At 35.1% G+C, this 26,351-nt stretch overlaps 1 protein-coding gene across 1 annotated transcript in view; it reads left to right on the top strand.

Moving 5' to 3' along the window:
• Positions 1–26,351, top strand: part of EDIL3 (EGF like repeats and discoidin domains 3) — a 580,643-nt gene that overhangs the window by 148,944 nt on the left and 405,348 nt on the right. The gene's annotated exons all lie outside the window — the stretch shown is intronic.

The raw sequence follows: 26,351 nt of genomic DNA, 5'->3' as shown, positions 1-26,351 counted from the left end.
TTCCATTCAAATTCAACAAAAAATTGAAACTATTTTTCCTCTTTTGGAATGTTTCAATTGCTTGTGAATAAATGACCCCCATTTGGCATATTTTTGTTCTAAATTATTCTGCAACAAATATTCATCCTTTTAAAATGGGAAACTTGAGCAAATGTAAACTTGAGCAAAATTTTCCCCTCAAACTATAGGCGCATATTTGATCAGCCACCCTAAGACATCTCTCCTCTTCATGTCAGCTCTAAGGAGGAAAACTTCATATCTTTAAAATCCTCAAATATTTCACCTTAGTGGCTTAATGTTGGGTCAGCTACTATAAGGTTTCTGAGCATACTTTTAGAAGTTAAACTTGTTGGGAAACATGTTGAGAAAAATTTCCATGATTTAGGAAGAGGATAAAGCCAAAGTTATGGTTGCCATCTTATCATGAAAAAACATATTTGTTCTCAGCATTTTCCCACTGATGGACATGATGCTACTTAAATCTTGAACAAATTAGAGCAACATATTTAAACATTTCCCTAGTGTTTATTCATTATTGTTTAGAGGATAATTAAGCTATAAATGAGTAATAGCACTTTCTTCCAATTCATTCCAAGATTACTCATTCTAAGATTTTTGGCAAACTACTGCAACCTCAGGGCTTCTCATTATTTGCTCTGGAAAGACAATGACTATATCTCCTAGGCTCCAATCCTTAACAGAGGGAAGATGGCACGATTAAAGTTGATTTTCATTAAAGAAACACATTTTGGGTGGGGGGAGAATGAATATTTCTGAAACAAATGATAACAGTACACATTCTTAGCATGAAAAAATGAATAAGTGATGAATGGAAAACACTTAAAAGTAAAACAAAGTAGAAGAAATGTTTTGAACACTTAAAAAGTATCTAGCACTGTGAAAAATTAAATGTATTCCAAGGGAGTAATTATGACCCACTGTCCCCAGATTGAAAATACTTCTGACTCCTTGTAGGATGGAGGTTGCTGCTTGTTTTGGTTTATAGCAATATGGAAAAAAAGGCCAAAAAGCTTGTTTTAAATGTTGAGAAATAGTTTCCATTAGATTGGCATGCTTTATAGGAAGAATTAGGATGGGAATATTTGACTATTGTTGGGTCATAACAAAAAAAAAACAATCATTTGTTTTATGAGAAAAAATATCATATGCCAGAAATCTTTCATGTACTATGTATATCATATTTTATCAGTATAACATGTTGGATTATCATCTTTTTGCAAAATTGAAAGTGCATCTTGGTTCATTACTCTAAATTCTCCAGGTCATTCAGATGTATAATAATTGAAAAATTAAATTTTTATCAGGGATAGTGATTTCATGGTGGTTTCCATGTAACCCCTGAATGCATAGGGATTATCTGTAATGTGTTTAATCTTTTTTGAATCATTATCCCCCAGGCTGACTAAAGCTTGGTTTTCTGTGGGAAATAACTTTAACATATATCTAAAATAGTTTTAAAGGACTATCACCATTCTCTAGCTCTTTGAATCAAATATGTTTTTCATGCACTTAATATACACTCTCTCTGCATGTACAAAATACATGTTACATATATACATGTACACACATGCACATATATGTATATACAATGTAAAAGTATATATATATATATACAAGCACACAAGCATGCATACACACAGCACAAATATACAATTTTTTAATAATTAAAAAGTCCTTGAGGGTAGGCCAAATACAAAATCAATTTAATCCAACTACTTGTTTTTGAGGTTTTAGAAATTAATAAATAATGAAGATAGAGACTATGTCTTATTCCATTTATAAACTGTTATACCACATAACACAGTGCTGGAACATAGTAAGGTTTCTACCAGTATTTGTTAAACAAATGAATAAGTGCATCAATCAGTCAGCATATCAGCATTAGAAAATGCCTTAAATTCCATTGCAAACAATAACAATGACTACAACAACAAAAACCAAGCAAAAAATAACAACAATAAAAAAAACCCTCAAAAGTACATTAAACATTGAATATGATTATGAGTCAAAATATTTGAGCCATTAATTCATTTAAGAAAAAAATGCTTTTTTAGCTCTAGAATCAGCTACTTTGCTCAAACTTTTTCTTATCAGATAATTATTTCCATGCTTTTAGGAATATGTTCCAGTTCAGAGTGCACAGAAGCAGGTTAGCATTTTACAAAAACAATCAACATTTGGTATTTTGAAGATAAGGTCTTGAAAGAAAAAAAAAAAAACCTTGAACTCTACTTAAGTCCCAGTGATAGCTATGTTTTTAGTAATACAGAATCCCCAAAGATGGTGGAGAGGTCTTTAAGGTTGGGTTTAGCTCAGCATTAAAATTCTAAGATTCTATGAAGTTCTGAAGTCCCTCGTTTCCAAGTTACTTCATTTTTCACATTCCAAAGAAATGAAAATATCTCTTCCTGGATGTACTTGAGAAAAAAATATTTTGATCCCAATTTTGAAAATCATCCCTCTTATGTCCACGGGAAGGAAAATGCATTCAGATATCTAATCTCCTTATTACGGCACATCTGGAGGCAGAACATTTCAAATGCATGCTATTCTTAGTGATAAAGCCTCTCCATGCTTTAACCTAAACCTTATTACTTTGCAGTAACACTGCCATGATATTTGAAGACTACTTCTTTCAAAGGGATCCTTATCCAATTTTGCCATTTTATTCTTTCCTCACAACATATCAAGTTGCAACTAAGTCTAAAGCTCTAAGCTCCACTGGTAGACAATGCTTCTTTCATCTAATGTCCCTCTGTGCCAAGAGGAGGCTTGGAGAAATTCATTTACCTGAGTTTGTTTCCACTGTTCAAGAAGTAATCCTGCCCCCCTCCCACAGCATCCCCTCATCATTCTTTAACTTTTCTTTACTTCTGTTAAAGTCTTTTCATTATCTTCCCCTTTCCCATCCCTTGCAAATGAGGCAGGTTATTCATTGTGTGTGTGCTTTAATTCATCAAGGCTTATTTCTAATAATCGTAAAATGACTTTTCATTTTTCAACTACTATCTCAAAGACATCAACAATGTCTTTCACTGAGGAAAAAGGAAAGGTTCCAATCCTATCTCCTGAAATTTTTCATCTTTAAATTTGTTCATCTTTATTTAGATGCATATTGAATACAATAGCGGGTCTCCAGATGAAGAAATAGCTGACCATTGAGTCCCTGACCAACAGAATCTCTTCTTGTGTATCAGTCAAAACTTCTGATAATAGATATATAGGTTTGGTCATGGGTGTTAATCTCTCCACTGGACAGACCAGTGAGCATATACGGAATTCCAGGTCATCAATAGCCTAGTAAGTTGTATGTATGCATGCTTGCATGGGTATGTATAATACACACATGTACATGTATATTATATGTATATATGCGTGTGTTCATGTTTGTGTGTATATAACATTACTAGGCCACTACAAATATACACGTGTGCATGTGTGTGTGGGGGAGAGAGAGAGAGAGAGAGAGAGAGAGAGAGAGAGAGAGAGAGAGAGAGAGAGAGAGATATGGAGGGATGGAGAGAGGGAGAGAGAGGGAAAGCAAAACCTGGTGAAATACCCTATCCCTATGAATTGGCTTTACCCAATACAAGGAATGAATTCAGTCCTTAGCTCTGCCACTTAGCATACCTGGTTTCTTTAAACCTTACATTCTACATGAGAACTTTCGTAATCTCTTCAGCTGCTAGTGTCTCCCTCTTTCCAAATCATTTTATATGTTTGCATTTTTATATATTCATATATGTGCTGTTTGTACTGCTAGAATGTAACGTCCTTGAGAATAGAGAGTTTCCTTTTTGTCTTTACATCACCAGGACCTACAACATTTTCTGGAACAAGTTAGATGCTTAAAATATGCTTAGTGATTAAATGATTGTATACTTCTTTTTTTTTGGTGAGGCAATTGGGGTTAAGTGACTTGCCCAAGGTCATATAACTAGTAAGTGTTAAGTGTCTGAGTCTGTATTTGAACTCAGGTACTCCTGACTCCAGGGCACGTTCTCTATCCACTGTGCCACCTAGCTGCCCCATGATTGTATACTTCTAAAACTGAAACTTAAATATGAAAAAATAATCTAGCACTGGTATATGTATACTTAGTGATTAAATTATTGTATTCTTCTAAAACTGAAACTTAAATATGAAAAAAAAAGAATTTAGCACTGGCACTATGCATAATTTAACTTCATTTTAGTAATATGAATACAGTGGTCCTGGTCAACAAATAAAAATAATATATTCATTATGTTTCTATGAGCAAGAGAAACATTTTAAACCATTTGCCCAATACTTCCAACACAGATCCTTGGATATTAGGTATAAGTGAAAAACTATCAAGAGATCAGCACTATTGGAAATATGATTCAAAGGGCATATATCACTGATAGAAGATCAGTGATACCATCTTTGTATACAAAGAACACATTAGTATTAGTATTTCCCTTTATTTTTTCCATATACCTCATGTTAGCTTAGTGCTTACCCTGACCCAACATGCAACTGGCACTTAATGTCACTAATTTGAATCCCATTTTACAGATAAAAGGTCAAAGTTTCAGAAAAATTGAGATACCCAGGGTCACAGAGACTGTAACAAGAAGGATTGAAATCCTATTCTCATGACAACTACAATAATAATGTCACAAAATTTCACATTTATATAATACTTTGAGGTTTGTAATTGACTTTTACTTTATCTTATTTCATTCTCACAATAACCCTTTAAGATATGTATTATTATTAGTCCCATTTGACCAAGGGGAAAATGTGATGCAAAACCTAAATCACTTTCTTAGTGATGTAAAACTAGCATTGAAGGTAGAATTCAAATCCAAGCATTCTTCATAGCAAGTCCAGCACTTTATATTTCATTGCCTTTATATTTTTATACCTTTCCGAACAGTTCCCCACAATCTAGGTATATGCAATAATGTTGGTCTGGACTTTTTATTTCATTGGTATGGAGATCAATTGGTAAGGAAATTCCCTAGAGTAATAGAGATGGACAATTACTCAACAACTATTTAGTGTGATATAACAGATAAAACTGTAAGACATGTAGTTTGAAAAACCTGACTTCAAATCCTACTTCAGATACTTTCTAATTATATGACACTGGGCAAAGTCACTTTAAGCTTTCTGTGCTTCAGTTTTCTTTTCTCTAATATGCAGATAATAATAGCAACCGCCTCACACTATTGTTATGGCTACCAAGTAAGTTAACATATATAAATAACTTCACAAACCCTAAAATATAATGTAAATGTAAGCTGCTATCATCATCATCATCTTAAATATTTGCCGAGGGAAATAAGAGGTTAATAACTTGCCCTGGGTCAAGCTGGTAATATGTTTTACAAGGAGAACTTCGACCCAGTTCTTCCTGTTCTGAACTGTCCTCTCTATCCCCTATGCTATGTTCCTTGCCAATAATATAGTGTAATATTTTTATTTCCTTTCTATACCAACTTAAGATTTCATTAAACTAGTGAAGTACAATGGTTTTAATGTGTTATCAGAATTTTCCAAATTTTATTTTAACTGGTAAAAATAAAGGTGGTCCTCTCAATTATTCTAGATCTACTAAATATTTTCTCAAGTTAAGTTCCACTGGCTTATTTCACAGGCCATTCACACAATGTCTTTGACTTTTTGATAATGGACAGTATCAGTATTCTAAGTAGTACAACATAGTGACTGTGTCTTAAAGACTATCTGGTTTGTGGTCATACACTGTCAGGATGGTATGCAATTTGAGTACATCTTTTAGGCTAGATGAAGCTATTTTTGGATGACTGAACTTTGGATATCAAATGATAAGATTCTGCAAATTTCACTTAGGTTGTCAGCATAGTGAAGGAGGTGTCAGGTCATTTTAAGATTGATTCTTGAATGGAAAGAGAAGAGTAGGCAAAGCAGTTGATCCAAAGCTGTTTAGCCAGGAGTGATTATGAGGAAATTTTCAAGTTGCCTACAACCACAAGGATGAACAATCATCAGTGACATGAAGATTCATTATTTATTGATTTATTTTCTTTTTTCTTGTACTCATGGAAGACTTAGCTAGTGTTTATTTAGGAAAAGTAAAGTAGGTAATGGAGTGGCATCTGAATAAGTAATAGGGATTTTAAAATGTTTATTTTCTGAACATTTTGGATTGGATGAACCCATTGCCATAACAACTCTATTAATGAAATGATTTAAAATGTACTTTACATGTGTTATATATTGGTTTATGAAATAGAGATTGAGCGTATAAGTGTGCATATATGTGTATTTGGATGTATTTACGAGACAGAGAAATACATTACAACAAAAAGAGAAGGAAGAGAGAAGAGAGAGGGAGACGGAAACAAAGAAGGGAGAGACAGACAGAGAAAGAAAAATAGAGATAGAGAAAAGACAGAGATAGATGGATTGAAGAGAGAGAAGTGAGGGCAAAGAGAAACAGAGGAAGAAAGAATGAGTCTTTTTCTTTTTTCATTTTAGTGAATAATCATAAAGATTCTCTGCCTCCTAGGACTTTATAATATAATGAGGAATCCAACATGTAAACAGTTGTCAATACCAGATATTTTGAGGAGGGAAAGAAGTGTGGTGGGATCAGAAGCAATTTACTTTTGGAGCTGGTATATGAGCTAAGTCTAGAAGGAAACAAAGGAGTGTAAGAAACAAATGTGAGCAAGGATTGTATATGTCATTAGGAAACAGTCTATGTATGGGAAATATAATGCTAAGTTCAGGGAACAGTTTTGGCTAGAATGTAGAGGACAAAGATTGTAATGTGAAAGAAGTTTGGACAGGTAGGCTGGTAATAATGGGTGGAGATCAGAGGGGAAAATTGATGGTGTATGAACCCTGGGGGTATGTATGTGGGCTTTACCAGGCACATTCCTCTAAAGCAGATCTTCTTAAGTTTTTTTCCACTCATGGCCCCTTTTGTCCACATCGTTTTTATGTGATGCCCAGTACGTAGGTATATAGAATATGTTTACATAAATTTTATTGTGGCCAAATTGTTTTTTTTTCATGATCCTCACATTTAGATATGTGACCCTATATGGGTTTCCACCCATAGTTTTAGAAGCTTTTCTCTAGACTGTCATTTCTGTATCTGAATGGTCATGTTTTGTGCCACAGTAAAATCACCCATATCTCCCTGGATGGAGGGCCAGGAGAAAGCCACAGATCTTGTGACAGGAGAGAGAGGTTCCCATGGGTACCAGTCAGTTGAATATTCCAAGATGGGTCCTGGGGGTCCTTGTATAAATGTAAACAAGAAAAAATATTAACATTTCCAAAGTGCCAATTCTCACAGCAATACTTGGAATGCCTGATTTTCATAGGGTAAGAGATTAATCTAAGCAGTCCCTTTCCCTGCTAGCAAAGTATAAACTGGAGGCCAGTATTGTAAAGTGACATGAGATATCTTTAAACCATGTTCTCCAATTTGGAAAATCCTGTGCCATTGCTACACATTCTTATCTTCCTGATTGAGTATCAATAGTAACCTTTTTCTTGAAGATACTAAGAGATAATGGTTGCTGTTTATTCATTTCTAAATTTGGCTTTATTAGCCACTGAGTCTAAAGGGCCCATGACACAATAAAGTATTAGTAATTAATCACTGATTAATAATGGTACAATCAAGCATTGGAATCTACCACTGGGGACAAACAGATAGTGGATCTTTGGCCCAGCTCAGCTGCTACCTCTTTTATCAGGTTTTTCTTTTCTTTCTATTGATTCTCCATACCACCTTGTTTGAACTCTTCATTGTTCTTTTTTTTTTTTTGGTGGGTCAATGAGGGTTAAGTGACTTGGCCAAGGTCACACAGCTAGTAAGTGTCAAGTGTCTGAGGCTGGATTTGAAATCAGGTCCTCCTGAATCAGAGGCCAGTGCTTTTCCCACTGCGCCACCTAGCTGCCTCTCTTCATTGTTCTTAATCATCTTCTAACTTATCTATGTGTATCTCTCCTCCCTGACCACTAGAATATAAGCTCCTTGAAAACAAGGGTCATCTAATAGTTCTATAATATTCTTAACACCTAGCATTGGCACCTATTATGCCTAATAGATGCTATTCAAATTGAATGCTAGATAGAGAATGATTGCAGCATTCCCAACTATTATTTCTATAAATAGTTTAGTTTCAAAGGTGTATTTGTCATGTTCTGCTAGTAAGATCAGTAAGCCGAATTTGGATGGGGGATGCATTCTTCAGATTCCCCTGGGAATGACAAGCATCATGAGAGTTACTTGGGATTGTGTAACTTTCTCCCACAGTGGTGGCATCCCCAACAGAAAAGAACATTGACTCATCTTCCCCTTAGCCATGGATGAGATTATTTGAGAATAGTTTAATGATACATTGAGATGAAGTGCTTATTTGACAGGGGTGGGGAGGCTATCAGATTGTTTACACACACACACACACACACACACACACACACACACACACATATATATATATATATATATATATAAATAAATGTGTGTGTGTGTATATGTGTATATATGTATATTTTAGGGGCTTATCTGGGGCAATAAAATCTAATAGATCCTGGTCAGCCATTGGTCATTATGTAAATTATGAAAAGGGCAGTTTAGCGTGGCTTCTGAGGGAAAACATTCTGCAGAAGTAAACACATCTTTGATTCTAAATATCTACTGTGGATGATTATTTGGCAATTTTAGGCCAACTGGAATGGTGATATTCAGGGAAAGCTTAAGGAGGTCTAATAAAAGGAAAGGAGCAAACAAAGATATGTGTAGTGATCTGCTAATAATACAGTTTCCAACTTTTTGAAATGGGAAGATGTTTTTTTTTAAAATCAAAAAGTAGCATGTATCCCACATGATAGTTGTTCTTCCATTAGTTACTACTGATTGAGAAAATATATATTTAATATGAATTTCTTGAAATAAATCCATGGCCCTGCTGAGGGTCAGGACTTAACAGAATGAGCACCAGTGTGGTGGTGCATGAAAGGACAATGATGTTGAACATCTGCCTTCCAGTTTCACTGGGGATGGAATAAAAATAAACAGATTTTAGCTTTCAGTCAATGCTACCTAGTGATTTGAGAAGACACTTCTGCCCACTCCTTTGCAAAGGTCAGTGGATTCATAGGCTAGTGACAATAGGGAATGGAAAATAAGTTAATGGCATAGTATCTACCATGAAGGAGACGAGTGAACATAATTCTTTCTTTGTAAAGGTTTGCTTGTAAATCATTCAACATTTTAAAAAAATTATTGAAGAAATCTACCTCTACCAATTCAGGTCAGTACCTTCTTTGTGACTTTGAGAGCTTTGGAAGCTACTTAGGGAATGCAAGGATAAAACATTTACACTGGATAAAGCTTGTTTTTTTCCTTTCTTTTTAATCAATGAAGCAATTTGAAGTCAGATTTTCTTGGGTTCAAGGCCAGCTTTCTATCCACTACCATTAAATCCTCCAGATATATTTGGACACATTTCTATTTAACCATGCCTCCCCCATATTTTAATAGTGATGTTGATCTCTTGAACCCAAGGGTAGAATTTTAGATTTGTGCCCATTAAATTTCATGTAGTATGCTAGCAGTCTCTTTTAACTTGTGTAACCAAAAATGAGTTTTTATCTAGACATCACCATAAATCAAAATCATTCCTATAATTATTTATAACCTAATTGTATAAATTTTCAAAGAAAGCAAATTATATCCATTTTTATGATCTCTTAATTGCCACATTTCATGGTGTATTCTCAGTCCTCATTCTTCTCAACCTATGTTACATTTATACTTGGATATCTTCTCTGCTTTGGGTATTCATAACACTACTCTCTACTAATTCTCCTCTTACTTGTCTCACCATGTCTTTATCTGCTTTGCTGGCTCATTATTTATATTGTCCTCCCTAACTGTGAGTTTTCTCCAAAGTTCTTACTTAAGCCTTCTTTTCTTTTCTTTTCTTTTTTCAGTAGCCTGATTGGTTCTTTTCTTCTTTCTGTAAACTCAGGAGCTCCCATTCATTTATCTATCAGAAGTGCGAGAGATAGAGGGTGGGATCTGGAGTAAGGAAGACATCTTAATTAGTTCAAATCCTGCCTCAGACACTTACTAGCTATGTGAGCCTGGGCAAATCACTTAACCCTGGTTCCCTCAGTCTCTCATTTGTAAAATGAGCTGGAAAAGAAAATGCCAAGAAAACCCCAAATCATGTCACAAAGAGTTGGACACAATTGAAACATGACTCAACAAAACATCCATCTCTCTCTCTCTCTCTCTCTCTCTCTCTCTCTCTCTCTCTCTCTCTCTCTCTCTCTCTCTCTCTCTCATCTGTCTATCTATCTATCTATCTATCTATCTATCTATCTATCTATCTATCTATCTATCTATCTATTTATCTATCTATCTATCATCTATCAGTCTGTTTATCCATCTAGCATCTCTTTGTCTAAATATCTATTTTCTTATGCAAACCTATCAATCCATAGGAAGATAGGTAGATAATCAACAGACAGCATTCTAACTCCATGATCTTCCCTGGGTTTCACTTCCAAAAAAATGATTACTCATTGTAAATTTCAAATTGTGTCCTGGAAATGACCCAAATTTAACATGTCCAAAATCAAAATCATTGAATTTTCCCACAGATTCCCTCTTTTCTGAACTTTCCAATTCAGTTTGAAGGTGCCAAAATCCTTCCAGTCTCCCAGTCCACTTCCACTTTTCATTTTACCCCACATTCTCACTCTCTCTCATCCCACTTATCCAATAATTTGTCAAATCTTGCTCTTTATACTTCCATGATACCTCTAGAATCTTTTACATTCTTTCTACTCATAAAAATATAACTTTAATTCAGACACTAATTGCCTCTCATGTAGATTATTCCAATACCTTCCTAATTGGTTTTCCCACCTCAGTTGTCTCACCACTTCAGTCTATTCTAAGCAGTGCCACAAATCTAATTTTATTTAAGCCCTGATTTTACCATATAACTCCCCTACTCCATAAACTTCTTTGGCTTCCAATTACAATCCAACCAAATCGACCTTCTCTGATGTTGCACCTCCTATGTCTTTACCTTTTCATTGATCATCCCCCAGGTGTGGAATTTTGTTTTCCCTTACACAGCCTTATAGAGGCTCTGTCTTCATTTAGAATACAACTTAAGCACCATCTTCTGAATGAAGTGTTTTCTGATCTCTACCTTCCCTCGAGAATTGTTTTCCCTCTGAAGCTATGTTGCAATTAACCATTGTATATATTTGTATTTTTATTTTTTTATTTATGCTGAAAATATTTAAATACATACTTCTTATTTCTCCCATTAGATTGTAAACTCCTTGTGAATAAGGATTGCTTATATTTGTAACACTAGCACAATGAACTGGCTCTTGATAAATGCTTTTTGATTAATTGACTACTTGACTGTTATTATATTCTAGGGCCTTATACTTACCTAATTCTCACCTATATTTTTATCTGATAAATTAATCTCATCAAGAAATTGTGTTAAATCTATATCTAGGATATTACTGAGTTCTCTTTCAGCCTTCTGTTTTCCTGAATAAATAATTTTTTCTGGGTTTCCTTATGTGTTTATACTGCTTCAGAAGAAAAAAAAAGCAGTTTTTTTTTTCAAAAATTTAATTATCTTGATTGCTCTCAGTAGGAATTCCTGTAAGAAAGCCTTGACTCCAGGGATATGAGTCTGAAGGATGAACTGAAAAGGCTGTTCAGTTTGACATATTAGTGCAAATGAGTGCTAATTACTAACTCAGTGGATTTAGCAAAGGTTGAAAGGTGAGGAAGTGACCAGACTGATATAAAGGAAATATTCCCCACAGCTTTCCCCTTCTCTTCACCTAGAGGATTTCTTTTCATTCTGAGTACTTTATTTAAAAAGGAACAGTGATGAACAGGGATATTTGCCGAGAAAGGTTTCTATCATGTTGAAGGAATTCCAAATTGTATTATGTAAGAAACACAGAGGTGAAATGATAGCTGTCATCAAATATTAACATGGGTTCATGTGAAGGAGCATATAAATTTATTCCACATTACTCTAGAGAACAGAATGATTACTAAAAGGATGCAGAACAGCAGATGTTTAGCTCAGCATAAAAATTAATAATAATAATGCTTTTTGTGTATATATGTAGATATCTCACATCTGATTTTATTTTCTCATGAAAATTCAATTATAAATGTAGTTATTTACATATCCAGAAGGAACACTGAGGTTGTGAGAAACTAAGTGACTAGCCTATGGCACCCCAAATACTAAGTGTCAGAGGCAGGACTGAAATCCAAATTTTCTGATTCTAAGCCTAGAGTTCTAAAAAGCACAATTTCCCCAAGGAGATGGATCACCTTGTGAGCTAACATTGATACAATATTTTAAGCTTTTCAAAGGTTATATAACACACAGTGCCTAGAATCAGGAAGAAATGATTTCAAATCCAACCTCAAACACTTATGAGCTGGGTGACTCCGGGCATGTCATTTAACCTTCATTTGCCTTAATCTACTGATGAAGGAAATGGCAAACCACTCTAGAATCCTTGCCAACAAAACCTTTGGACAGTCTGGTCCAAGTGAGTCTCAAAGAGTTGGACATGCCCGGAAAAGTGAACAACAAATTGGGGTAGCAAGTAGCAGAGTGTATAGAGCACCAGGCCTAGATTCAGGAAAACCTGAGTTCACATCTGGCCTCAGATATTTACTAACTGTGTGACCCTAGTCACTTCACTTAACCCTATGTGCCTCAGTTTCCTCATCTATAAAATGAACTGGAGAAGGAAATGGCAAGCTATTCAGTATCTTTGCAAGAAAAACCCAAATGGACTCATGAAGAGTTGGACATGACTGAAATAACTGAACAAGAACAACTTATGTATGTTATCTCATTTGGCCTTCATAATAACCCAGAGAAATGGGTATTTATTATTATTATTATTATTATTATTATTATTATTATTATACAAATGATGAAACAAAGTCTCAGTGAGCTTAAATTACTGGCTCAGAATCATATAATAATGTCTGAGGCAGAATTTATCCTCTGGCCCTATTGTCAACAAGTGTGGAGCCAACAAGTGAGCTATCCCTTATTAAGTGCTATTTGTCAGGCATTGTGGTAAGCACTAGACATACAAAGAAAGGTAAAACCAGGTCCCCTCCTCAAGGAACTTAGAGATAATATGTAAACAACTAGGTATAAACAAAATCTATACAGGATTATTTGAAGATAATGACAGAAGGGTGGTACTACCATTAAGGAGGGATGGGAAAGGCTTCCTACAAAATATCAAATTTTAGCTAAGATTTGAAAGAAGCCAGGGAAAAATAAGAGGCAGAGATTAACGTTTGAGAGAATTCTAGATATGGGAGATATCCAATAAAAAGGAATACATTTAGGAGGAGTGTTTTACACAAGGAACCATAAGGAAGGACATGAAGGAAGATGTTATCTGCATCCAGATAAAGGACTGATAAATTAGAAGTATATATAGAAGGATTTTACTCTTACACACGTACTCATATACACAAACACACACACATACACACACACATTAGTCTCTAATTGTAGCCATCTCTAGGGTGGGAGGAGAGGAAAAAGGCAAAGAAAGGAAATTTCCTTGATAACTTTATTATACATTTAAAAGGAAGAGTAAGTTGTACATAATAGATTTTCAGTTTCATGTGCAATTATCTCTTTTTATTAGACCATGTTATCAAAATGTTTGCTTTAGGGGGCAGCTGGTGGTGCAGTGGATAATGCACTGGCCCTAGATTCAGGAGGATCTGAGTTCAAATCTGCCCTCAGACACTTACTAGAAAATTACTAGCTGTGTGATCCTGGGCAAGTCACTTAACCCCAATTGCCTCATCAAAAACAAAACAAAACAAAACAAAACAAAACAAAACAAAAAAAATGCTAATTCCATGAATTAAAGATGAAGTAAGCCAAAATCTAAAAATAGAATATATGGAAGTGAGTAAAATGTAAAAAGAGTCAAAAGATAGGAACAGTCCTGGTTAAAAAGACCCATAAAAGTCAAATGGAGGAATTTAAGTTTGATCCTTCAGGTAATAGGAAATCACCAGATCTTTTTATTGTTGTTTTGTTTTTATCACATATCAAGGCTAAGGAAGGAGTTGGGGAGGGTGGGTGTTGACACAGTCAGTCTTCTTTAGGAAGATCACTTTGTTAGCAGAATGGAAGATGTACTGGAATTGTAAGAAAATTGGGGTTGGGAGAATGTAAAGTTAAATATGCTCTCCATGATAACACCTAGGTGCTTAGGTAGAAAATTCCCTATGATTTTAAATGATGAATCACAAACTGTCTATCTCTCAAGGATGTTATAGAAAGAGTTCCTGCATTCATGGGGGCTTAATTTCTGCATTCTATTATCTTAAATTCTTTACATCCTGTTTCTGAAAGGAGGGATGGATTATTCCTGAGGATGGAGAAAGAATGGAGGCCCATGGTAGAAATTAACAAACAACCACTAAGCAAAGGTCCCCAAAGATAACAAGACTAGAGATGAGATCTTTTTGCAAAGATTTTGTTCCTTTGTTCCCATCCATTATCTTAACGTTAAGCTTGTCTACATGTTTTTGTATCTGTTGAATTCTCTAAAGACATTTCAATTAAGGAAAAATCTAGCCCAGGGAGACTAGTTTTGCAGATAGGGAAATTACACTGTCAGTGTGATTTGATTTATGCCAGAATATGGCTAAATTGACTATTTTTTAAAAGGAGGGCCTAATGACTCTGAAAAGAAGGCATTTAATTTCAGTCTCTACTTTTGCTGGCAGGAAAAAAGAAACATCTGCAGCAATCATTAACTTACTACAGAACCAAGTCAAGGGCACATTAGCTTGGTTCATCTATTTACAGGCAAGCAAAGATAAGCTCCATCTTGCTCATGGATTTGGGATCATTTTAAATTGTATAGAGAAAACACACCCCATCCAGGAAAGAAGTAGATGGCTTATATATTACAGGTCAACCATTTTTATTTTGAGGATTCTTAGTTTTAGAGCCATCATACAGTCTGTTTAGAAAATCAGGGATTCCATCACTGATTCATCAAGTTTCATAGGCTCACAGAGGTGAGGTCTTAGAAATCATCTAATCCAAACTTCTGACTAATTAGTGCACATATGAGTAGATAATATATGTTAGTAGATAATATAAAGTCTATAAAGTATGCAACTGTGTTTTTTCAATTAACTGCTCCATTTATAAAATGATAAGAATTCTAGATTTTTAAAACTCGGTATTTTGAAGTGTCTCTGCTTGTGAATGACTCAGTGAATGAACCATTTATTAAGTGCTTACTATGTGGCAAGTACTGGAGATACAAATAGAAGATGAAGACAGTTCCTTCTCTCAAGGAGATCATACTTCATTGGAGGATCTAAGAGATACAGATTTTAGCCACAACTCAGATGGAAAGGTCCCATGGTACCTTAGGATATAGTGGAAAAACCTATACCATATCCAGAAATAAAATCATATGGATTCATGTTGTTGAATGATTTGACAGTGCCAAGGAATTTAGTGGCTAGAACCTTCTTTTCTGTGTCTTCAATAGATGTGACTGCTGCCCCTGCAGGAGCTATTGCTAGACTGCATCTCCATAGATGCTGTTTCCCACAATGATGACTGCAGGTAGTTAGCTGGAAGTATTGCTATTCTCAAGGCTCTTGAGTTCATAGTTCTAGGATATTGCCAAAGGGATATAGGGGGGCAGGATTAGAGTTCAATGTAGTGGTAGTGGTTGGACTTGGCTAACAGACATTGATTCCTGTTTCTTCCTTGAGGTGCCGTGCTACTTCAACTACTGTAGTTTGTCTGCCCTGTGAGTGGCAGTTGGTAAGAATGGTTGCCCCTTATCTATAGAAGTCAATTCTCCAAGATGATGGCTAAAGGTTTGATGGAAGTAGAACCAATGATATGGGTGAAGTCCCAGAGCTCTTCGACTTATGTGTTGATGGCTCTTGCTCAGCAATTGTTGCAGGTGATGATTGGGAAGGTGGGCCTCTTCTCCACAATAATTTCCTCCCTCAATGATGGATTCAAGAACTGGGTTGGAAACAGGTTAAGTAGTTTGGGGGATACTGCTATGTTTAGTGCTCTTTAACTCATGGTCCTGAACTGTCTCCATCAGGGTCTGAGGGGAGATGGTCATCATGGTGATGATGGTGGTTTGACTTGCTCAGCATATGTTGCCTTTCATCCTTGCCTCAGGGTGCCCTGCTGCTTCAACCAGCTGGCTTGACCATTCTTTTGTGTGTATGGATATATGTGAATATACAGGAGACTAAAAGTACTATGAAGGCAAGAACCATGCTTAACCTGACCTTAATTCTCTTAAAGTATCCAGAGGAATCAATCTCTCTCTGTCTGTCTCTCTCTCCATATATATATATATATATATATATATATATATATATATATATATAAAATCAGTTGCTTCACAATGTTCATTGAATGAATAGATGAATTCTTTGTTACATGTATATTTTAATATAGGTAGGCATGGCCAAAGAATTCATCATCAAGAGTCAGTGGGTGAGCTTTTCCACACAGAGCTAGGTTGGTCCACATAAATGACATTGAGTTTATTTTCCAGAAGATGTTGATTTTTCATGATTCTCAGTGGTTATCTTATATTTATATTGTTAATGCATTACATGATTTATTGTTTAGATATGAAAAATATATGAAATTCAGTGTTTAAACATATACTTAAATAAACAAAATGAGACAAAGCTAGAGTTACTCCGTTTAACTTGAATCATTGAAAATAATTGTGAAACTGTTTCAGAGAAACAGAATTCTATTTACAGGCTCCATTGTAAAGCCACATAAAGATGGCTAAAATGTCCACAGACACTTGATAATAGTATTCTGGCTTTCATCAGGTCAAAAACCATCCAATCTAATAAGATATGCTGCTTGTTTGGGGTAGAAATGGCAGGTTGTTGTGTTGTTTTTTTCATCATAAATTTTAAGCAACTACTTTGGGCAAATCATTATTATAGTAAATAGTGGAGATACAAAATAAAAAACCCAAAACATAAACAAAACAAAACCTCTCTCTCACTTCAATGAGCTTACAGCTGAGTAAAGGAAATAAGACATTCACACAACTGACTAGAATACACAACTGAATAAGGAATGAGAACTGAAGCTCTACGATTCAATTCAGCACCTTCTCTGGAATTTATTGTCTTACCGAGTTACCTAGAACACTTAGATTTCAAATAACCTTACCAAAGTCACACACTTAATATAAGAATTGCTGATTTAGATGCCAACTCAATACCCACTATGACATCCTGCCTCACCAAGAGGAATATGTGGTAAGTGAATAGATAGGTTCAAGTTTCTATTGGAGTTCTGATCGAAAAAATTCATTTCTAATTTGTGGACAAGGATATGCAATAGGTGCTTTTTGTTCTGGATCTTGATGTACAAGTAGGAATTCAACTAGTGGTTTGGGGGTTCCAGATGCATCAAATTGGGTGAACAAAAGCACAGCAAGAAGCAAACCTGAAATGTGTTCAGGGAACGTGGTACAGTTCCATTTAATAGGAACATGGGACAGTAGGTGATAGGGGCCAAAGCTGTTAGATAAGACTGAAAATGTAGAGGTCAATTTAGAAATCTTAGAAACAGATGACTTGTGGGACAGCTAGGTGGCACAGTGGATAAAGCATTGTCCCTGGATTCAGGAGGACCTGAGTTCAAATAGGGCCTCAGACACTTAACACATACTAGCTGTGTGACCCTGGGCAAGTCACTTAACCCCAATTGCCTCACAACCAAAAAAAAAAAGAAAGAAAAAGAAAAAAAAAAGAAACAGATGACTTGTGTCCAGATCCAATTCTATTACTTATTAGTCGTTTAGTCATCTAAAATAGACGCCTTACTATCTTCATAATTCTTACAATATGGCTTCTGACCTTATCATTCCACAAAAAGTACTCTCCAAAGTTATTAATTATCTTTTAGTATACCAAATCCAATGGCATTTTCTCAATCCTCATGATCTTTGACCTCTCTGCAGTCTTTGATGCTGTTGATCCCTCTTTCTCCTCTTCGATCCTCTCTTTTTTACTAGATTTTCAGGACATCATTCTCTCCTGGTTCTCTGCCCACCTACCTGAATACTTTTCTGTTTCTTTTGCTCCATCTCACACCATCTAACAATAGGTGTCCCTCAGGGATTTGTTTTGTTCTCTTCTCCCTCTATACAACTTCATTTTGTGATCTCATCAGCTAACATGGATTTAATTACCATCTCTATTATGATTCTCAAATCTACTCTTCCCAGTGCAAATGTTCTTACTGCAATTCTTCCCACAAATTATAATGGCCCTAGGTTTATTTCTTCTTTGATAGGCCATGGGAAAAATTGAAGAGTCTATGTTAAGGGGGTTATTCTATTTTATTTTCTGATCATTTGTGTGTGTGTGTGTGTGTGTGTGAGTGAGTGAGTGAGAGAGAGAGAGAGAGAGAGAGAGAGAGAGAGAGAGAGAGAGAGAGAGACAGATTGAGGCAGAGGATGAGATGTAGGGATAACTCTGAGGAAGGAAACTGGTTCATTAAGGCTTTTTCTCCCTTTGCACAAGGTTTGTTATGCTTAAGCTTAATGTGACTTTCTACATTTTAACATAGAATCTCTGCAAAAGTATTAACCCAGGGTCGAAGGAGAGTTTGTATTCTGTTGGATAGAAGCAGTTTCAAATGTTTCATTATTCTAAAAAGGTGCAAATTATACAAAATAACAAAGCAGAAATGAATAGTTGAATGATTTGTTAGAAGTTATTATAAATTTGGTTCAACAATTTTACTTTTGCTAATCAATCTTCTTCCCTCCCCCCTCCTGCAAAATCTACAGAGCACTGAGAAAATTAATAGAAAGATACCAACAATCTAAGGAAACAAGATCTTACAAATGTATTTCAATGTGTAACTATTATACAATGAACATTTTTAGGTTTGTTTTTTTTATTATTCTCCTATTTTATATCAAAAATCCAGAAGCTTTTTTGCACATTGCAGTCAATTTTTGGCCATAATTTTCTATTGAAGTGAGAAAGTGTAGCATTCACAATGCATATATATATATATATATATATATATATATATATATATATATATATATATATATATAAAATTACAAATAAAAGCTACTTCTTCAAAATATGAAATATTTATGAAGCAAATTGAGCTTAATGAATTTTTTATGATCTTATGTGTGGGGGGCTTTTTTTAGAATTTAGTTTTTTGAACATATCTCTGGCTTAGGTTAAAAAAATTTGGATTTGGAGAAATTTGCTTTAATATTCTACACATAGATATCAGCAGAAACTCTTAAAATGCAAAATTTAATTTAAGATGGTGATCTCCTATCAGATAAATACCCTTAAGAAAATGTTTTCCACTAAATGTGCTATTCTATGTCTAGAGATAGAAGGAAAAGGAGAAAAAAAGATTTTAATAAACAATTTTAATTTTCCTCAAATTCTGAAATATAAAATATTTTGTCTAAAGTCTTCTAATACCAAATGCAAATAAATAAATTTACCTTTTTTATTACAAACCAGATTATTTTAATCTAATTCCTCTTTTTTTAGCAAAAAAAAAATTATGAGAAAATTTCAAAAAGTAGCTAATAGAGTTAATACAATTTATCTAAGGTATAAGAAATTGAAATGGAAAAACAAAAGTATAAAATCATGTATTCATTATAATAGCCCTATTCTGTTTCCTACTATCCTCCTGAATCCATGCCTTATACTCAAAGACCTTTCTCTTAGGAAAACAAACAAACCATCCACCCAACTTCTGCTCACAAAATATATCTGTGCCCTAGTTGAAAAAATAGGATCTATGAGCATTCATCCTTATAAGGTAGATCAATTAGGTGTTGATTTTTTTTTTTCATTACAATATAATTCAACATTGGGTTCCTATAAAAATGAGCACCATAGGGCATTTAAAATTCATTTAGGTTTTCTAAATTTCCATATAGATAGTTTTCAAAGAATAGATCTGTTGTATAAACACATTACCATAATGGAGAATATCTTAGCAAGAAGTGTAAGGTATGAATTCTTACTTGTTTTTATGTTATGGACCTCCTGGGCAATAAAGTGAAGACTCTGACTTTCTTATCAGAATGAAAATTGACAAAATCAAACACATAAGATTACAAAGGAAACCAATCATATTTAATTATAGTTAACAAAATATTAAAAAAATAAAACCAAATTTATATATCTGAGGTTATGAACCTATAACTAGAAAGTAAATGATATGTGTGTTTGTGTGTGTGTGTATGTATTATATATATGCATTTTTTTTTTGTGAGACAATTGGGGTTAAATGACTATCCCAGGGTCACACAGCTAGCAAGTATCAAGTATCTGAAGTAAGATTTGAACTCAAGTCCTCCTGAATCCAGGGCCAGTGCTCTATCCACTGCGCCACCTAGCTGCCCCTAAATGCTATTTTTTTTAAAGTTAAATCCACTTTGGTCAATGACTAGTTTTAACCTTTATTGTGAAAAAGTCTGAAAAGCAATCATTTCAGTTTTATTTTCTACAAAATCTTAATTAGTTTATGTAGCTTGATGGTAATGAACTATATGTTTTAAATCATATGATAGACTCAAAGCAAATGCTTCTGATTATATATCCTTCAAAGGATGGAGAAGGATAAAATCTTAGATGTTAATAAGAATCAAATTACCTCAGGTGCTATGAAGTGTTATACTATTTACTGCTCAAAATTTTCTTTTCAGTGACTGGCTTTACCTAGTAGTCTTTATCTACTTTTAATCTAAACAAGAAATTTATTGGTTTAAATGATTGAATCTCACAAACTGATTTAACAAAAAAGACGTCCGCAGTAATTTGAATGTTCATATAATTATCAGTTTAGATTCTGTTGTGATAGATATTTTTACAAGTGTACCTGGAATAATCAATGCTGACTGAATGATGACTCATATTTCAGAGTTTTGAAAAATCAGTGAGTCTCCACTAATATGAATTTATTCCAGGACAGTAACTTTCTCCTGCAGAAGGATGAAATATTGTATATTTATTCAAGAAGCACATATAGTAAAGGCATCAGGAAAGATGATATTTTTGAAAGCATTTCAATGTTATTTAATATTCTACATTGATTCAGATATTATGTATTTAGATTGCTACTCCCACCATTGAACTGTTATTGATCCATTCACCTGTTCATTGTTCTCAATCACTCTACAAGCCCTTGGTCCACTTTTTTCTTCTGTGTTTTTTTTTTTGTTTTGGTTTGGTTTGGTTTTTTTGTTTTTTTAAGTGAGGCAATTGGGATTAAGTGACTTGCTCAGGGTCAAACAGCTAGTAAGTGTTAAGTGTATGAGGCCGGATTTGAACTCAGGTACTCCTGACTCCAGGGCCAGTGCTCCATTATGCCACCTAGCTGCCCATGTCCATTTTTGCTTTTTCTCTCCAATGTCCTTTCCAATTTTAAACCACCTGGATTCTTAGGACAACATTCTTCAGATTAGGCATTTTGGAATTTGTGGGGTTTTTTTTGTTTGTTTGTTTGTTTTTCTGGTTAGACAATTTTGGTTAAGTGACTTTTCCAGGGCCACAAAGAATCAGTCAAAATTGAAACAAGTAAACATAAAACACACATGTATGAACATATGTACATGAACACACACATTTACATGTATGTATATAATCACTGGAGGAGAAAGGAATAAGCCAGCATTCGATAATTCTTGAACTCAGTTAAGCTATAGAATCTACCCGGGAGGTGGCAAAACAAAAACATATTTTCCTCAATACATGGTATAGCGGGGAAATGTCCCGTTATATTGAAAGCAACATTGCTCATGGCACAAGAAGGGCATGAATTGGGGACCTCTCAAACTATTTTAGCATCTCAGTATCCTCTGACATAGACAAGCTCCTGATCAAAATCCTGGACTATGAGGTAAAAGGCAAGCTTTAGGAGCAGATGGACAATAAAGAAATAGAGGAAAAGAGTACAGAATGGTACCAAGTATTTTTTTTAAACAAGTATTTTAAATGTATCAGTAACCTCCCCAAAACATTTTATTTTATTTTATTTTATTTATTTATTTTTTTTTTTGCAGGGCAATGGGGGTTAAGTGACTTGCCCAGGGTCACACAGCTAGTAAGTGTCAAGTGTCTGAGGCCGGATTTGAACTCAGGTACTCCTGAATCCAGGGCCGGTGCTTTAACCACTGTGCCATCTAGCTGCCCCATGCCATCTAGCTGCCCCCCCAAAACATTTTAAACCAAGAACAGATTTGGAATCTGGCTCCCATTTAATGACCCTGAGATACTCAAAAACCTCTTGGTTATGACTTCCCATGACCAGATCATTTATGTTAGCCAATGACATGTTGTCTGAACTTCTACTGCTCCTGGTCAAGCAATGGTGAATGGATACTCTACTTTCTTCCCACTGAGATAGGACTATTGTAAGTCCATGGTAAAAGTTCGAGTTAGATAGGAAAGTAATGGTGATTTTTCTCTAAATTTTGTTGTTCAGGGCAGTTAGGTGGTGTAATGGATAATATATATCCACCAGCCCTGGATTTAGGAGGACCTAAATTCAAATCCGGCCTCAGACATTTGGCACTTAATAGCTGTGAGACACTGGGCAAGTCACTTTTTGGTCATTTTTTCAATCATGTCTGACTCTTTATGACATCATTTGGGCTTTAGTTGGCAAAGATACTTGAGCAGTTTGTCATTTCATTCTCCAGCTCATTTTACAGATGAGGAAAACAAAGGTAAGCAGGGTTTAGTGATTTGGCCAGGGACACATAGCTTGTGTCTGAGGCTAGATTTAAACTCAGGTCTTCCCAATTCCAGGCCCTGTGCTCTATCCAAGGGGGCACCTGTCTCTCCTCTGTAAATACATATATATATATATATATATATATATATATATATATATGTGTGTGTGTGTGTGTGTGTGTGTGTGTGTGTGTGTGTGTGTGTGTGTGTGTGTAAATATGCGTATGTGGATTTTTTTTTTTTTGCTGGACAATGGGGGTTAAGTGAATTTCATACAGCTAGTAAGTGTCAAGTATCTGAGGCCAGATTTGAACTCAGGTACTCCTGAATCCAGGGCTGGTGCTTTATCCACTGCGCCACCTAGCTGCCCCTATGTATGTGGATTATTTAAAAAGCATAGGTATACATACTACATATGTATATATCCTCTGTTTTTTATCCTGATTCCATAGCCTTATCGACACTGAACTTCCTATTACTTAAATTCATTAAGGCAAAGAGTTATAACCATATTTCTATGTTTAGCAGTTAAATTTAGCTAAAGTTATTTTTAAGAGGTATCTATTCAGAAATTTTATTCATAGAAATTAGCTATAAATTTGATGATTTTATAACTTTAGAAAGGAAGTTTATAAAGGGGGGAAATAACAGGGAAGAAATAGACGTATTTGGCTTTGCTGACTTGATACAACCTGGTTCAGCATGCCTAATACTGGGAAACTTGGGCATAATATCAGAAAGCTCTTAAGAGCAGGGTACCTAATAGCCTACATTCATATTCCCAGCTTGTACTATAAAGTCTTTTGCAGACATAAAGTGGAACACATTATCTGACTTAAAGGAGACAGTAAGGATCTTTAAGGTAGTAAATTTGACAGCAACAAGGGACCTAAATCATAATTCAGTTTTGTAAAATATCTGTCCAAGCCTCTCCAGATTTTTCCATAGCTCATGCTCCTTTTCCCTTGCCTCTGATGCCCTCCTGAATCTATACCCCATTTTACAAAATCACTTCTCTTCTTTCATACTAACCTTTCCCTCCTCAGGGCTATGTGTGCACTATTGCTTTGGTAGCTATTTCAGTACCTGTTTTTTCTTGTTTTACATATGGAGGGAGAGTTTTCCTATTTACATTTTAAGCCCCTGAGAGCACTGTCCAACACCTATACTCAGTTAACAAAGATTTATGTAAAGTGTCCAATATTCAAAGCATCTTTACAGGAATCTTGACAACAAAAGAAATAAAGAGATAAACAAAGCATAATACTTATCCTCAATGAGTTTTTATTCTACTTGTCTGGAGAAAGAGCAACCTGAGTAGTATTTTACTTACTGCTGTTGATTCAGGTCTAGGGGTTGAAAAGAGAAAGGCAAAATTGGAAAGGGAGGAGCTAATTAAGCAAATGATATATAAGAAGAGGATTTGGATTTCTGGACCATGGCTAAAAGGTAAATGAATATGATAAGCTTTTGGTCAGGTATGGAGTGTACCTAACTCATATATTATCCTCTGTGTATGTATACCAAATTAAATACCATAGAAAGTAGCTAGTTATGGTGTAAAATTAAGAGTAGAAACACCCTGAAATCCCCAGAAGACAACATTCAATAAGGAACTCTAGAACAAAACTTACAGCCTCAGATGTTTATACACTAATGTATTAAATATGAGTGATATCAGGTAAACTAGAACAGTGGTGTCAAACTCAAATATAAATGAAACCCCTAATCCATACATAAGTACCCCTTATTGGGTTCATATTGACAATTCTAAAATGTTATGTTTTATAAAAAACTAACATCAAGTGAAGTACAAAGCACACTATGAAGAGTGAATAAAAGATATACAATCAAGGTACCATGGAAATTTGTTGAGGTAGACATTACTTCTGAATTAGGAAAGTGGAAATAAAGAAAGGCCATGTAGAAAAGATCATTTCTGGGTTGGACTTTGAACAATATGTAGGATTTCAATGGGCATAAATTGATTGGAACAATTCCAGACATAGGAAACAACATGAGTCAAGACATAGATGGGGTCCAAATATGGGGTATGTTTATAAAATGATGACTAGGTTAAAGGAATAGTTACCTGTAGATCAGATTGTAGTAGGAAGATAAAAAGAGGTCAGATGCTCACTTAGATTATTGCTGGAATATTGCCCCAAACCATAGGACTGTGAGATCTAGAGGGGAAAAGAAATAAATGGTTGCCCCTTACACAGGAGAATTCCTCCCACTTTGCTTTCAGTGGGGTGCTTGCCAAAGGGCCATGGATGTTTGTGACTCCATGTGGCATATTTAGAAGCCTCAATGTCCATGTAGGATTGGATCTTTTTGGTCTGGCACAGAAAAAGCACTGAAGGGAGAGAGAAGGGTGGGGCATTTACAATCAAAACAGATGGCAGTTTCCTTTAATATTAAGTATTGCTCCTTGTGGCTTTCTGGAAGTAGCTCATTAGCTTCAGGTGAAAATAGCCAACAGGGATATTCAAATGGGTTTGAGGCACAGGCTTGGCAGTCCCTATGTGCTACTCAAGAAGAATTCACCTCTGCAAGGAGGCATCAATCCCTGTACACCAATGAAGCCACCCAGGGGAAGCTACATACCAGCTGCTTCTTATTTATTGTTGGCCTAATTTAGGTCTATCACAGTCAACAAATAGTATCAAGGTTGGTGCTTACTGATTGCTGGTTTAGAGCACTGACCTAGGAACATCAAAACTGGAAAAACATGGAGAATCCATGACTTGGAAAAGGTATATTTATCCACAAGATATTAGTGAATATTGGGGGTTTAGAATGGAAGGTGAGTGCCTAGCCTAGGAATCATGGTGGTGCATAGAATATTAGGCATGGAAGCAGCAGGAACAACCAAAAAGTAAATATGAAAATAGTCAAGATACTGAGGAAATGCAGTGAGTTTGGGGAGTGACTTGAGCATAGTAATTGATGGAGCAGTATCAGAAGCATATGTAGTTGGAAATAGAAGACTTTGTTTGAAGTCCAGATCCACATTGAAGTCCACATCCCTGTGTGATCTTGGACAAGTTATGTGATCTCTGGGCCTCTGGTTCTCCACTTGTAAAATGAAAGAGTGGGTCTAGATCACCTCTGATACCCCTTCTAGCTCTAAATCTATGACCCCAGGAGAACATAGACAATACAACTAAGACAAATGAGAATTAAGTAATATAGGACTCTAAAGGTCTTGAAGTACAAAATCATTTGTGATATTACCAGTCAATAAATACTTATTAAGGGCTATGTGTGGGACATGATACAAAGCATAATTATTCAGTTATTCATTTTCCAAGTTTTATAAGAAATACTTGAGGTTATGAGAGAATAAAATAGAGGTAGTAGAGAGAGTTGAGACATCAAGTGACAAAACTTTTTAAAATAGGAATTATGGATTTTCAGATTAAATGCAACCCAGTATTGGAGGATATGGAAGGAAGGAAGGAAGGAA

The sequence above is a fragment of the Dromiciops gliroides genome, chromosome 1 (genome assembly GCF_019393635.1).
Source record: "Dromiciops gliroides isolate mDroGli1 chromosome 1, mDroGli1.pri, whole genome shotgun sequence".
In the NCBI taxonomy this organism is placed as follows: Eukaryota; Metazoa; Chordata; class Mammalia; order Microbiotheria; family Microbiotheriidae; genus Dromiciops; species Dromiciops gliroides.
The sequence above is the reverse complement of the archived record's forward strand: the minus strand, read 5'-3'. Positions and strand labels throughout refer to the sequence as shown.